This window comes from Poecile atricapillus, chromosome 3 (genome assembly GCF_030490865.1).
Source record: "Poecile atricapillus isolate bPoeAtr1 chromosome 3, bPoeAtr1.hap1, whole genome shotgun sequence".
NCBI lineage: Eukaryota > Metazoa > Chordata > Aves > Passeriformes > Paridae > Poecile > Poecile atricapillus.
This window is the reverse complement of record NC_081251.1, coordinates 92,299,953-92,315,143: the sequence shown is the minus strand read 5'-3', so window position 1 is coordinate 92,315,143 and position 15,191 is coordinate 92,299,953. Positions and strand designations below refer to the sequence as shown.

Below are 15,191 nucleotides of genomic sequence, written 5' to 3'. Positions count from 1 at the left end.
GTAAAAGGCCCAACAATTCCAGTGAAAAAAATTGGCTAAAAATTAGTGATCGGTTGACTGGACCCTCATGGTCTCATAAACATCCATCATATGTTTGACAGTAATTGTATTTGACATCCAAGCTGAAAATTCAGAGTAGAAAGCCCAAAGATCTTAGAGGCATAAAGTATCTTCTATTTTGAGAGATGAGTCACACAGATAAGAAAGTACAGAGATGCTGGAGACTACATGTATTTCTGTGTACTGTTTCCACTGTTGATCTAGAACAGGAAACTTTCTTGATAAAAGTTCATGTACAAAATTATATCCTTGGAAGCTGCCAAACTGACAGTCTTCATACCACTGGCAGAGGTAACGTGCATTTCTTATTCTATCTAGCCAATATGCCTATATTTAACTGCTCTAAAAGCACTGAAACACAGTGTAAGGAAGATATTTTATCCTCTTGCTCATTTACAGTTTACTGCAAGATGCTAAGCTTTTCTGGGAGCTGAAGGGAGTCTAACTCCCACTAATTTTGTTCAAAATTTGGTGTAAATAGTTCACAAGAATGCCTGCCTTTCTGGGGAGACAAACTGACTCCTTTGCTTCTCTTTATATTTCATGAATAATTCAGGGTTATAAAATAACTTGATGTATCTATCGAACAGAGGCTTCCAGGTATATAATTGTTTAGTTAACTTCCCTCTCAGCAGGCTTATTTTGTGATTGTGAGAATAGATTTCACCAAGAAGTAGGGCTAAATCTAAAAAAGACTTTCTGTGCCTGGTAGGGAAAAAATAAATCCCTTAGCCTTGGAAACATATCAGATTCAGAAGCCAGTTCCCTCTTTGCCCTAAGAAGGAGTAGAAATTATCTCTCCTTTCTCTGAACACATGACAAGACTGTCTCTGCCTGTCATATATGTGATAATTATATTTTACTTTATCAGTTCATACTTCAATATAATTTACAGGTCTTATTAGTGATAGTTTTATTATATGTATTTATACTGAGGGGTATTAATTATTGTAATTTATCTCCCAAAGGTCTTCATATTCAGTATACAACAAGCTTTTACAGATTGTAGATTACAGGCTTCTCTTTCTAAAAATCTAAGTACTTAAAAAATGTAAAGGTATGTTAAATGTCTGTCATGATTATCAGACAATAAACTAAACAAAATAAGACTTAGGGGAGACAGATACCATGTTTTCCTAGAGAAGGAGTGCTCTTATGGACTCTAAATGGTAGAAATATAAGAAAAAAATTAGTGGTGCTAACTCTCTATAAGTTAGCTTTCTCTGTGCATTGTAAATGAAACTTTGGTATAGTAGTGAGAACAACCACCTGGATATAAAGTTTTCAAACCCCTTAATCAGTAGGGAAAATGTAGAAGTTAATCTGGGTCAATACAGCACTCTTATGCAGTAAAAATATTAATACACAGCTCTTTTTTTGTTCTTATAACAGTGGCTGTAAGACAGAGAGAGTTGCACTGCTGTTGTTAACCTGTCTGAAGATCCAGGGGAGACAAAGCTTGTGGGGAGGGTGTTCTTGGACCTCTATTCTTGGACCTGTACCTCAGATGGACAGGAACCAAAAATGCACAAGGGCCCAGACTGTTTCGATTATACACTGGTATCTTGACAGATAAAATAAAAGAATGTGAATTGTATATGGGATTAAAAATTTCTTCTTCATAGGCTTGCTCACCAGACTTCCAATTGCAGCATGATGGGGACTCATGGAACTGGGTTGATGTCTCCTCGTTCATCAGCTCTCACCATGCTTGATGAGTTTGGTCATAATTTTTACTGGGTATTTTCCTTCCAATTTATAAAATCAGTCAACAAAAGAGTTAAATGCTCTTCTCATGGAAGGAGCTAAGTAAAACTGGTTTTCCTACTTGTAACATTTTTTTCCTAAGAAATCCCACATCTTTAATGCATTGCTTGTCCTTCACTGCTTATGACTTAGAATCATTGAATCATTTACATTTGAAAAGATTGGGTCCAACAATTAGCCCAACACTGACAACTTCACCACTAAAGGATGTCTCTAGGTGCCACATCTACCTAGCTTTTAAATACCCCCACACATGCTGACTCAGCCACTTCCCTGGGCAGCCTGTTGTCAATCCTCACAAAGAAATTTCTCATAATATCCAATCTAAACCTTCCCTGGCATGAGCTGAGGTCATATCCCCATGTCCTATTGCTTGTTGCTTGTGCCTTTGTATCTCACTCATAGCAGAGATCTGACTAAATTTTTATATCTCTTTTACTGAGGTAGGAGAGGTAGGTAAGAAAAAAAAAAAAAAGAATGTAGTATAGCATCTATTCTTTTAAGCAAATGGTGCTACCTTGGTGTTGCTAACAGACATAAGTTGCTGTTTCCTAGCAGGACTGGTGGATATCATTGCACAAAGATATGAGGAAGGGTCTATCTCTGCTGTCATATAACACAGCTTCCTGACCTGGCTGCTGGTTCTCTGATTGTACACGCTTGTGGATATGTTAATTCGCTCCCCAGCTCTCTTCTGGAGGGAACTAATTAGTTCCCTTGGGCTCTGTCTGCATTTGTAATTCAGCAAACAAGAGGGGAACAGTCAGTCAAAACAGATGGTGCTGAGGAGCCTCCTCTCTCTGTCATTTGTGTGATATCAGTGTTGTGAAGGATGTCACGGGCTGCTGACCTCCTGTGATCAGCTAGCTGGGGTTTCCTCTGACAGGAAAGCTTGTCTCTCTGTTCTCTTGCACTGGGTTCTGTTATGGTGTGCTCTGCTCTGATGTGCCATTAGGAGCAATGGAATGCCACCACAGCCCCCACTGTGGCTCCCAAAAGAATTGTCCTGTGTCACAGGCTTACAGCACGGACACCAGGTAGGAGCTGTGCCTGGCACACCTGGTAGTTTGTGTGCATGACTAATCAAATAGAATGGGGGCAGAAGGGACTGAGAGAAGGACCCTATATTTAGTCTGAGGACAGGAAATCACTTCCTTGAGTTGAGATTTTGAAGAGTATGAGAGTTTATATGTATTGCTCTAATAAAAGATATGCTCTCTTCCTATAAACTTCTCATTGAAAGGAAGAACATCTTTTATGGGATATTGTAAAACTCATGCACTGTAGGTGAATCTGAAGGTTGATTTTTAAAATTCTATTCTCAAGGTTCCTGTTTTTTTCTGATATCTCTCTGTATTTGCAGCCAGTCTTTTGCAAGTTTTGCAATCTGTGGAATAATCTTATTTCCTCTCAGCTGGTTTTGCTCACTTAGGAGGGAACTCTTTGCCCATTCTGGAAGGATGGTGTGTCTTTAAAGAGCAGTATAGGAAATCCCCTGCAGCATGTTGTATGGCAAGATAAAGCTCCTTGGTAGTAGTACTTGCTGAAGGAACAGTTTCTGTGTGCTTGGAATCCACAACAGAAATTTCCATCACCTACAAATAAGCCCCCCAAACTGAGACAACTCGTAATCTATGATTTTGGGAGTGGAAGGAGAGTGGTGGTAAAATTGTTAAGATTGAGGGGGCTGGCTAAGAAGCAACTTTGACTTAGAAAACATTAATTTCAACTAAAAGCTAACAATCTATGATTGTTTGCAGCTCCTCACTTCTGAGCTAAGATAATACTGGGTGTGCCACCCCTATAGGCTCCACCAAGAGACATTTCTCCATATGCTCATGTTATTTATCGCCTGATCCCTCAGAAACATGACAGTTAGCAAATTAATTACAGAGTTCATCCCTCCCAGGGACAGACACCTGGTTTTCCTAGCACGGAAGTAATAGCTTTTCCTTACATACTTTTTTTTTTCAACAAGTGTGGTGGTACAATGCTCTCCCTACCCCCACCAGGCCACATTATGATCTGAGAGTTCTTTAAACAACCTTAAAACAGCCATTTGTGACCAACAATACATAGGTAGGGTCTCTACAAACACTTGGGAGAGAACTGAAGAGCACAGAATATGCTGTCCCAGAGTTCGTCGTTAAGATTGTCTGAGCTGCCTTTGGGATTCCCAGATTCTCCAGTGGAAGTTAAATGACACCTTCCGAGGAAGCAAAACTTGAGTTTATTGAGACACAGGTCCGAGGCTACACACACATTTATGCAGCACATGCTAATAAGTGCTGTAAACATACAGAACTTTCAGGCAGAAGCATTTCTAGAAATTATGTGGTCAGACACTCACATCCTTAATTTAATTTCTTTCCAGACATAAGCAGGAAGACAAAGTCTGGAAGGATCTCAGGGAAGGCACTTGTAGAGCAGACAGGGATTCTTTCAGGACCATGCTATTTTTCAAGGATACACTTGGGTGCTACACAGGTCCAGCATACCTGCTATGCCCTGAACATTAGCAATAATGAATGTCTTGCTATGAAAGCTAAAGAAATCAGTGTCATGTAGGATAGTAGTACAAAATGTGAGCCCATCTGTCTGTGTGATTAATGGAATGAGCCCCTTCCAGAGAATGAGTGGAGGCAAGGAGACATTTCCAGAGATGGTGCTCAGTTTAACTTTGCACAAGGGTACAGAAAGGTTAAGAATTCATGTAGCTGTTGATGTTACCTGGGAGATACCAATAGAATGTGCTGGGTGATTGAACAGGGTCTCTGATCCCTGTACCTTTTTCCATGAACTGAACTAAAAGAGCAAAGGATCCACCAAGTCCAGCCATGTCAAACTCTTTGAAGAGGAATGGGAGGGGAAAATATTAGCAGCAAACAATATGATAAAATTTTCTGTAGAAAGTATGAGTCACTCAGTTTTCAGTTAACCAATTTAATTACAGAGAGTAAAATAAAACCATAATTTGCCTCATCAAAGGAGGTCATGAGGAGGCAGATGAATAATTTTTGCAACTGGCCTATGTCTCAAATTCTATTTATAAATTAATTGTACTCTGGAGCGAGAAGACCCAGACCCACAAACCTGTCATGACTGTTCAATACTGGGTTACCCTAAAAACTGCTCCAAATACAGGACAAAACTGCTTACGAATACAGGAAAATTCTCAATCATTTTAATATGATCTTTTCTCAGTGACACTTAGATATTTTCTCCAAATACCTCAATGAGAATGAAGTACCTAGCTTTTCTGGACCTTTTCAAAGGTGGTTTTATTTTGTTTATCATGATAGAGGCAACCAGCAAGATGAAATCAGTGCATCGTGTCAAGTGACAATATTCATACACCTTGTATCTGAGGCTCTATTTCAGCATGTAGCACACATATTCTAGGGACAAAACACATGCCAGTGCCCTCAAGGCTGAGTCACAAGCTCTCTTGCTTTACCATTCCTTGCTGAACACAAAACACATTATCAAAACCAAGGTTCTCCATCAACCAAATCTGCGATCCTGAGTCACAGGTGAAATTCTGAATTTATTAGCGTGCTTCTCTGGCACATGGTCTTGAGCAACTATTTCTATGGCTTTAAGGAGACTCTTTAGTCTTCAACTATTTTAAGATAATCTGTCTTTTTAAAAATAAGATCTATTTGGCTTCATTTTGGTATCATGTTGTCATCTGTCTCTGAAACTTCCCTGGAAGCCTGTAGAGGAAATGTGTTCTCCATGGTGCTGTTAATTTGGGTACATGCTGAAGATGGTTTCCAGAATAGCACTGTCACTTACCTGCTGGGATGGCACTGGGGCCTCCCACGCTACTGTCTGGGGCTTGGAGACTTGCATCTCTCTTGAACATCTAGCTGCACTTTTCCAGTTCCTGGAGAGGGAACATCTATTCATAGTTATGGCAGTATGACATTCTCCCATATTTACCAGTAATAATTGCTCTCTTCAATGCTTTTTCGGCCCTGTAGGAACCAATAGAAAAGCCTCTTTTTGTGTCGATGTAATTTATCTGCAGTGCATTTTTTTGTCCCTCTTTCTTCATCACTTTTACGTTTTTTAATTCCTTCCTTCATGCATTATTTTTGGACTGTGCTTTTATTTTCCTTCTGCCCAGCCTTGAATATCATGAACTGTTTCTACTGAAAATGTTTCTGGTCTCCTCGCACAAGTAAGTGACAAGCATGAAGGAGGGACTTCCAGTGACTTTAGTCTTTTCCTGACTGAAAACAAAAGCTAATTTGTGAAAGAAAGATGGGAGTAAAAGTGTCTTGGAAAGCCTAGCTCATCAATGGCAGAAAAACTGCTTTAAGATCAGGACAGCAGTGCTAAATATCTGTTGTTTCTCTGACAGTTCATCATGACAGTACAGGAAAATTTTGATCCAGCCTTGAAGCGTGCCGAGTCACTATTAAGCTGTCTTTTATCTCTGTGGTAAGAAATTTTTTTTTTTTTTTTTTTGCTATTTTTAAAATTTTTTTTAAGGAGAAAGGAAAAAAAAGGTCTCTAGAAATCCTGCAGAAGGTGTATGTCATTTAAATGTCTTTTAAGCTTTCGTTTGAAAACTTCTGGAGCTTTACACAGTAATTACTTCCATTGAGAAAGTGCACACATTCTGCTTCTCATGCTAATTACTGATAAGGAAAAGGCAGGAGGGCTCAACCATGAAATGTTTCAGGCACTTGTCTTCCTTTTACTAAGCCAATTCCTGCAAAGCTGGCAGCAGCTAGAAAGAGTGCCTTCTGTAATCATCCCTCCTCGGTGAAATTTTAAAATTTCTTCTTTCCATCAAAAAAGCCAAAGTATCAGCTCAAGTCGTGTCAAAATGGGCTTCACATGCTTCATGTAGTGAGCAGCAGGCAGGCAGTTTGGCAAGAGGCCACGCAGATGAGTAGAAGAAGGGAAAATTACCTTATTTCTTCATCTTTGCTACTCAGTATGAGGGAATAAATGCTGTTATAAACATGAGGAAAGGGAAAGAGCAACAGCTCAGCTAAATCATGGGTTTGAACCCTAGAACTCAGTTTGTCATTTTAATTCTGATAGTTATGATTGCCAGCTCCTCTTCAGTCATATAATACTTGGCAGCCAGACAGGGAGAAAGGGAGGAATAAATTCCAGCATATTTCCTGCTTCCTAGATGTCTCTAGCTCTTAACTCTGTAAATTTTGTAAATGGGATGGATTAAACCTTAGAGTAGATGAGTAGAAATGGAACTCAGTTTTAATTTTTTCAAAATAGGATTTTTAAATCAATTTTGTCATTAGGATTTCCAGTATCTGAAAGTAGCAATATTGTCTGTTAAGGGTCAAAATCAAATTTTTGCAGAAGACAAATGGTTCCATCTGAGATTATAGCCACTGTATCAGATAAAACAAAATTTTGTAAATGTGTCCTTTGTTTAGGAAATGTATTCTGATACAACTTCCTGCTATTGAAATTAGTTCAATTTCCCTAACTTTACCTGACTTACTTTAGATTTAATTAACAAGAAGCTGGGCCAAATAGGCTGAAATTAGACAATTTACATCTTTCTGTATGTTAAATTGACAGGCCTAAAAATATTTTAGAATCTAGGCACCCTTAATATTTGCAGAGCAATGGTCAAATGTGGAGAGTCTTGAGTAGATTTTACAAGGTTTTAGAATTTGTTTAAAAAGAAGGCTAAATGTTCCTCTGGGAACTAAACAGTAATTTATGTCCTCTTGAGCTGCTGTACCAGAAGTACAAAACATTTACAGAGATTTTATTAGAATTCAGCATTAACACTGGTGGTGCTTTGGACACATTGAGGTAATTTTAATTTATGATTCTTGATTTTTGCTTGGAAATGTTGAGTAGAAACAGCTCTCTTCTTGTCCCTTATGACTTCCTGGATAGCTATATCAGGGCATGAGTAAGTCAAACCTTTATAATTTAAAGTCTTGTTTGAAGAATGACAAAAAGACTAAGCACCTGATACAGAGAAACAGCTTTATTTATCACAAAGGTTCAGATTTTGACAGCCATATTTAAGATTGACATTCATGTGGATATTTAGCCCACGTTTAATTATTTTTTTTCTCCCAAAACTGACTGGCAAGTTTATAAAATCTAAAAATGAAACTTTAATTTTCAAAAAAGAAACCTAAGACATAGTATCAGATACTATCATAAAGCAGATCTTTGAGAGGTGCTTTGCTTTATATGAAGACTCACAGATTCTGAACCAGAGTCTCTTCCATCTTTGTGAAAAAAAGTATTCAGATGTTGCATTTTAATTAAAAAAAAAACTTTGGTTGGCATTTTTTTGGCTGGGGTGATGAGATAGAGCTGTGTATTGCCTCCCTCCCTCTTCAGATGTGGGACATATAGATGTAAACAGGTATTTACCTGCAGCCTTGTGAATCTCTCATGGACTGAAAGGAATTCCTTCAGGATTTTGTTTGAGCATCCCTGTCCAGTCTGTTCTTCCCTTTCTAGTGTCCTGGTGATCCATTTTCATCTTGTGATCTACAATAACCTCCCAAGTGTTTTCCAGTAGAATATTCGCAGAACAAGTTGTTGCCCATGTTTTTATGCAGTGGATTTGTTTGTGCTTAAGTGTTCTTTGTTGTCCAGCTGTCCCCACTGAATTTTACTCTACTGCATAGAGCTTTTTACAAATTAAGAAAGTATCAAATTCTAAGCCTGACTTCAAAGATACTGGATTTCTACCTGGTTTGGGAGTATGTGTGTTTAGCTTTTCTTAAAGGAGGGAGGTGAGGGGAGAGAAGTGCTCTTGCCCTTGCCATTGTTGGGGAAAATGAAATGTATCCTGGCTTCAGAGCAAGGCCTGAGAACTCAGGATAATAAAATGAAACTAAGAAATTGGCATAAAACACAGGATGGTGCTTGATCTGCTAATCTCTGAGTGTCCAGGGAGTTATAACACTGACGTGTACTGTGAAACCTAAACATATCATGCTAGGTTAGCAGTGCCAAGCAAGGCCAGACCATGGAAAGCCATAGAGCAAACAGATGATATGTATAGAATGATTAAAGAGAAGTTAATGTGGTATTGGTCTTTAAAAGCATTCTCCAATAAAAATAACTCAATCTCTTAAAGTAAAGGAATAAATATTAAGGAGAGTAAAAAATCTGGTGTATAATACTAACAGCCCAAGAAGCAATAAGCATCATGAACTGATGATGGAGGAAAAATCATGTCAGATAAACTTGATTAATATTTTGCAGATTGAATTACAGATGGTTGCAGTGGAACAGATGTAATTTGTATGGCTGTCAGATTCTGCTCCTATTATAACAGATGAAAATTGTGTCTGACTGTTGACATCCATCGAGGAGATTTCGCTGACTGAACTCAGAGAACAGGGAATAACACATCCCTCGTGTTCCCTGAAGCAATATTTTCTTTGTAAATATGCATTCAAACACTACTGTGCATATTTGCACAGTGAGACAAATTTATACACTATACAAAGTGGATAAATGTGTAGATCTGTGGTTCTAGGGGAAGTAGGAAATGAGCTGTGGATAATATAGAAAGCTTGTTTTGAATTGAAAACAAGATGGTCTAAATGGGAAGTTTCAAAAGGACAGTATTTTTCCTGAGAGGACACAGGGCACTTGAGGAGCTTATATCACATATTTTGCGTCTGGAATGTGGTGTAAGGAGAATTCCAGGAATGATGGAGAATGTAATCCATGGTAGGGTAATGCCAGAGAATTGCAAAGGCTGGAGGGAGACAAAAAATCATTCATCCTGCAGGAAATGGTCCTTAGGAATGATCTTCCCTCCAAGTACTCCCTAATTTTGAAGTGCTGGAACACCTCAGGACAGAGCTATGGGATGAAACTACTCTCAATGACACTTCCAGCACTTGCCTGTTTGGCAGCAGAGACACATCTTGAATCATAGAGTAATCCAAGACAATTTACTGAATGAACTTGTGCCATGCTCACAGTTCTGAAGTGTGAGTAGTTTCCTCTTTGCAGTGGGAATTAAGATGCCCAGACAATGTCTAAACTGCTGATAAAGTACTCAGATTATGAAGAATAATGTTCCAAGTAGTGACAGGGCAGTAATATTGCAGAAACTGATCTGATAAAAGTCAAAGTATGAGTACAAAAAGAAAATTACTTTATTTAAAAGTTTTTCTTTTTTTAATGCTAAGAAATACCAGGATTATTTTGAACTTGGTTTGGATAATGCTGGATTTCAATTGCAGATTACAGCCATCGATGTACAAACACAGGCCTTGAAGAATCATGTTAGCTTGCTGACTTCCCATGTTGCTACTGCCAGCCCTGGCAAAGGGCTCTCTCTACAAAATGAAAACAGAAATGCTGATAAGCTTCAAAGTTATGATGTTAGTACAAAGGGATAGAATAATTGGAATTTAATAGTCTACAGCATAGGGATAGTTTTAAGTACACTCAATGTGCAGTGTGACAAATATTGAGGCAAATACAGTAGGACAGGAAAGCACACAGTTGTTGCCATATAGCTGGAAGGAGTTGCTTGACTGCTGTATTACTGCTTGCCCTGAGAATATTGCTAATTTGATGTTTACACATCAAGAGGTAATATTTTGGTACAAATGCAATTAAGTGGCAGGAATCTTTTTCTTAGTCATCTCTGTTCTACTCTAGATGTCTTTTTCTCAGTCAGGCACCTGAATTTTCACATCACAGTGATTAGAAAAACCAAGTTTTAACACAATAACTTTAACACAGAGGACTATGCAGCCTTTGTTTCTCACTGCTGGATACTTAGGATAAGTACTGAGCATACAGACCTGCAGAAGTGCTGCTAGGAAGAGAAGCAAACATATGCTGTGGGTGAAGGAAATGGAGGGCTAATGAGGCTTTTGTCAGATGCCTTTCCCTGCTTGTTGTGCAGCTCCCTTTCTCTAGCATGTTGTTTAGCCTACAAATCTCAGGGAAACAGATTGTCACAATCCAAGTTTTTATAGTGCCTTGCTGATGATGGGAGCCTTACATTACAGAGTACCTGCTTTACTGATGACCCATGTATAGTGGGATTTGCCTTCTCTGCAGCTCTTCCCTCCTGGTCTCCAGCACCAACGTAAGCCTAAGAAGAGAGAGGGTTAGTTTTTTCCCAGAGAACAGGGAATCCTAAAGAAAAACTCCTCTGAGCTTGCAGCAGTAGCACTGTATCCAAGCCACAAGGTACCCTGCTATGTTTTATCCATGTGCCAGTGAATGTAGTAGAAAACCATACACAGAGCCTATTCAGGAACTTGGTATTTTCATGCCTATTCAGGAAAAGCACTCACTGAACTCAGGTGGAACAAAGGACAAGGAGAATGTGTCATTCTCCACTGCCTGGGCTGAGAGGCAGTGATAGATCAAGGGGACAGTGAGAATAAATATCCCCTTCCTACTCAGCTCTAGCAGTGGAGTTGTTTTCATGCCCAGTCCCTGCTTGCAGGACACTGGCTGATCAGTGGGTATAGAAATTTGTGCATTAATTCTGCTTTTGTTCTTCTCTAGCTCAGCTCACCCTTTTCTTCATCCCATTTGAAGGGCTCACCTGGCAAAGGTTTTGCTGTCTATCGCTGTAATCCCAAGACAGTTTAGTTTAAGTCCCTTTAAATCTTGCAATCTGCCTTTCGTCCAAGAGAGTAAGAGTTAAAGTATTTTTTCTGTGCTAAAAATAGGCAGAGTAGAATTTTAAAAGGAGTTCATGTGGTTCTAAGTGGCTTCTTCCAGCTGATGTAGCTGCTGAGAGTCTGACTCACTGCTCTTCCTCGATACATTTCTCCACCACTATTATGCCTTTCATGAATGAGTCCTTAAATGTCCTTTAAAATGAACAATGCAGTTTTGTCATGGTTTGGCCAGTCAGAAGATAAGAAGATGAGACTCTGTATCACAGGGAACATTTGTTTCCAGGCATTTTTATTGCAAGAAACTGCCTCTATGAGCATAGTAGCTTCGAATAATAGCCCTTATAGGAAAAAATGGAGATCTCTTCAGGCCTTGAGTGACAGCAACATCAACTTAATGGGAAAAACTTCCAAAAGGAGACTATTAAGCTTTCCTGAATAAATTAATGTTATGCAGTTTTAATAGAGATCTGAAATAGATGAGAATTAAAGAGAATATAAAAACTAGGCATTCTGTGGAGTTTTACTTGGGTTGATATAAAATCCTTTCTTCCAGATGATCACATAAAGGAAACTGTAGTTTTCAAGGTGTCTTTAATGCCCTATATCAATTTCACTCTATTGCAGAAAGAGAGCTTTTAAATTATGACCTGAGGTGATGAATAAAAATATCTACCACCGTCTCTGTGAGATGTATACATTCAGCTGGATCAAGCAATCACCAGAAAAACCATGGCTGAGAAGACTTTGCTGGGACCAAGATGTTTTAGGACTTGTTCCCTATTAGCCCCCTCCCATTATAAATTAACCTTGGATTGCATCTATGCTTTCGGGTTGTGATCTCTAATGGGTTGGGATGCAGACACTTAATTCCTTTCCCTGATTTGTGCCCGGAAAAATCAAGACTGCACCTGGGGGGCAGAGAAACAGGTATACAGGATCTGGCTGCTCCAGTTCTCTGTTTGCTAAGGTAGGTGTCACTTGTTGTTTTCTTCTTCACTTTGGAGCAATGCTTATTAATCTAGGTTCTCCTTTTTTAACGCGATATCACACCAAAGCTTCAATTTGTTGTTGCAGCTTTACTATACTGGTGAGTATTTTTAAATCTTTTAATGACTGTTGAGTGCTTTTCATCTCTTTGGAATTTCTTTGCAAATAAATCTCAATAGATTTGGAAAAGTTCTGCAAAATCTGCATTTGTGTCTCTTTGGGATAACATGGTTTGGTCTTCATGTACACTTTTTATGGACTACCTGATATATTGCATACTAGATGATTTAAGGAAGTAATTATTTCAGCTATGTGTACATATGTAAGTGCATTATTGTTTCTTGTAAAAAAATGGAGAAGAAATATAAATATTTTGTTTATTTTTAAATTTTTTATTTTTTATTTAGGAAAGCTGGTTCTCACACAGGAAAAAAGAAGTTACTTGGCCCTGAACAAAAGATCTCTGTTTAGGTGGTTTATGTGGTATTATTACTGTAGCTAATCATGTCCCTGGGCTTTCAGTTTCAAAAATGAACACTTATGTCTCTTTAAGTAGTTGCCATGGAAATCCTCACAGCATGAACCTCTTCAGTGAACACCTTATGGCAGATAAATTATGTCTTTTGTTTCTGTAAACACATCAGAAACTGGAGTGAAAGGGGTTTGTGTGTCTTCAAAGCACAGGCACAAGAACTGATACTTGTTTGTTCTAGCATATGTTTCCTAACCTCACTTCAAATAAGATAAATCAATGTAAGATTCTAACAGTGTTTTTCTGCTATTTGAGAAAGCAATACAGTGAATTGAAGAAATCTCTTCAGCTCCTAGTCCCCTAAAGATTTTCAGATTTTTTTTTTTATTTTAAATACAAAGACTTCTATATATAAAGCTTTTAGGAATACAAATACAGGAGATATTCCTGGCATTCAAATGCTTTCCTTTTCTCTGCTAGAGTCTTCTTTGACCAGGTGTGATCTTTGTGAGAACAGGGTGAAATAATAGAAAATATGAAAAAATAACTTTGTGGTTTGTGTTTTTTGGCTTTTTTGATGATTAACAAGCTAATTTTTCATTGAATTTCAAAATAATGAGATGAAAAGTAAGTTAGTTGTTAGTTTGCTGACTTTCTATTTTTTTAAAGATATTCTCATGGTTTTCCACTGCTGTCTTCTCCATGTACCTAGATGTTAAACATCAACAATAGAAAGCTGTTCCTTTATATTAAAACATGGTCAATAATTTCTGGGGTTTTAGCATTTCTGTAAAGACTAACTCCTCCACTGTAACTAGGGTGTTTAAAGCCCATAGATTTTTTTCTATTATCTTGAAAGAGACACATGATTAGAGTGAAGTTATGACCTGCAGGTTAGCAGTGTCATATTGGAGTACACTGTGTGTTAAGCAACCTTCATGTGCTGCTGCAGTCCCACCATGGTGCCACTCTTTATGTGACCAAAGTGTCCTCTGTTGCAGTGCTGTGAGATTGGGGTAACTCCATCAGGTACATATTTACCCAAGTACTGCTGAGAATAAAACCTGTCCCAACACAGATGTATAAGGAAATTAATAAAATGGGTTCACTGTAAAATGTTAAGATATAAAAATGGAAAATAACATTTTAATGATAAAATGCACAGGCTGTATAGTATAATTAGTAACATGGGTTTTAAAAAATGTTTTCTACTGTTTCTACTGCTTTTTTGCCTTGTTTTTAAGCAAAATGAATATTAGTATCTTTCACAGAGAGTATTTTATTAGTCTTGCAGGACAAGGAACATGTAGGCAACTGTTCATGTGCTCAATACAAACTGTATTTATCTCTGTCCAGTTCCCATCACATTGATGTTGATGCCCTGGAAGTAGCATCTGTGACTAGTTTGGTGCCAGCTGCAGCAAAAGCCCATCTCAAATCTGGGTGGATAACCCACTCAGGGTGGGTTAAAGCACACAGATGAGCAAGAACTGAAAAGAAGTTTGCTTTGCCATGGAACAGCTCCCCCCCCCCATAGTAGATAAAAGGAGTACTTCATTCTCCTGAGTTTTTAGTCTGTCTCTCCATTCACTATCACTCCCTTTTAAAATTGAGTCTGTTTAGCTTCCCCTGCCAGACACTCTGGCACAGTTCCTCAGGCACTTAAATATCATTGCGGATTTGGGCTTCTGAGCCTACATCTTATTTCCCTCTGAGGGGGAGGAAGCTTTGCAAGTAGAGTTAATTTTGCTATAGAGGAAATAAATGCCACAAATCCTTTCTATTAGATTAAAACTGATAATAAAGAACAGCCTTTGTCCCTCCATGAAGAATGGCTGTGAGCTGCACAGCCCCACTGCCTGGGATGCTGTGAAAAGCCTGGGTTATGTGGAGCATTTAGTGAGATTGGCTTCCAGTGAAGCCCAGGATAGTGCTTCCCTCTTGTCTGATCTGCTTTTTCTGTCCTCCAGCAGTATGTATGGAGTGGATCCAACCCACAGAGAGCACAGATGTAGCTGCTCCATAAAAGCTTCTGAAACATCCTGTGTCTGACATAAACAAAAATGACCTTTCGTATCGCTCTCTCTGACTGCCAGTAATGGGCTAGTCGTGTTAGAAACCTCCAAGCACACACGGTATGCTTGGCACAAACATCACCAGTATGGGCAAGATACAACTAATTAGGACATAAAAATACTCAAAAGACAGATATATATATGTGTGTGTGTGTTTGTGTATAATGTGTGTGTGTATATGCAGTATATAAATTACGC

At 38.5% G+C, this 15,191-nt stretch overlaps 1 non-coding gene across 1 annotated transcript; it reads right to left on the bottom strand.

The window, feature by feature from the left end:
• Nucleotides 1-747: 747 nt before the first annotated feature.
• LOC131578376 (U6atac minor spliceosomal RNA) lies at nucleotides 748-875 on the bottom strand. Its single transcript, XR_009277467.1, has one exon. It is a non-coding gene; the product is annotated as a U6atac minor spliceosomal RNA (small nuclear RNA).
• Nucleotides 876-15,191: the final 14,316 nt, after the last annotated feature.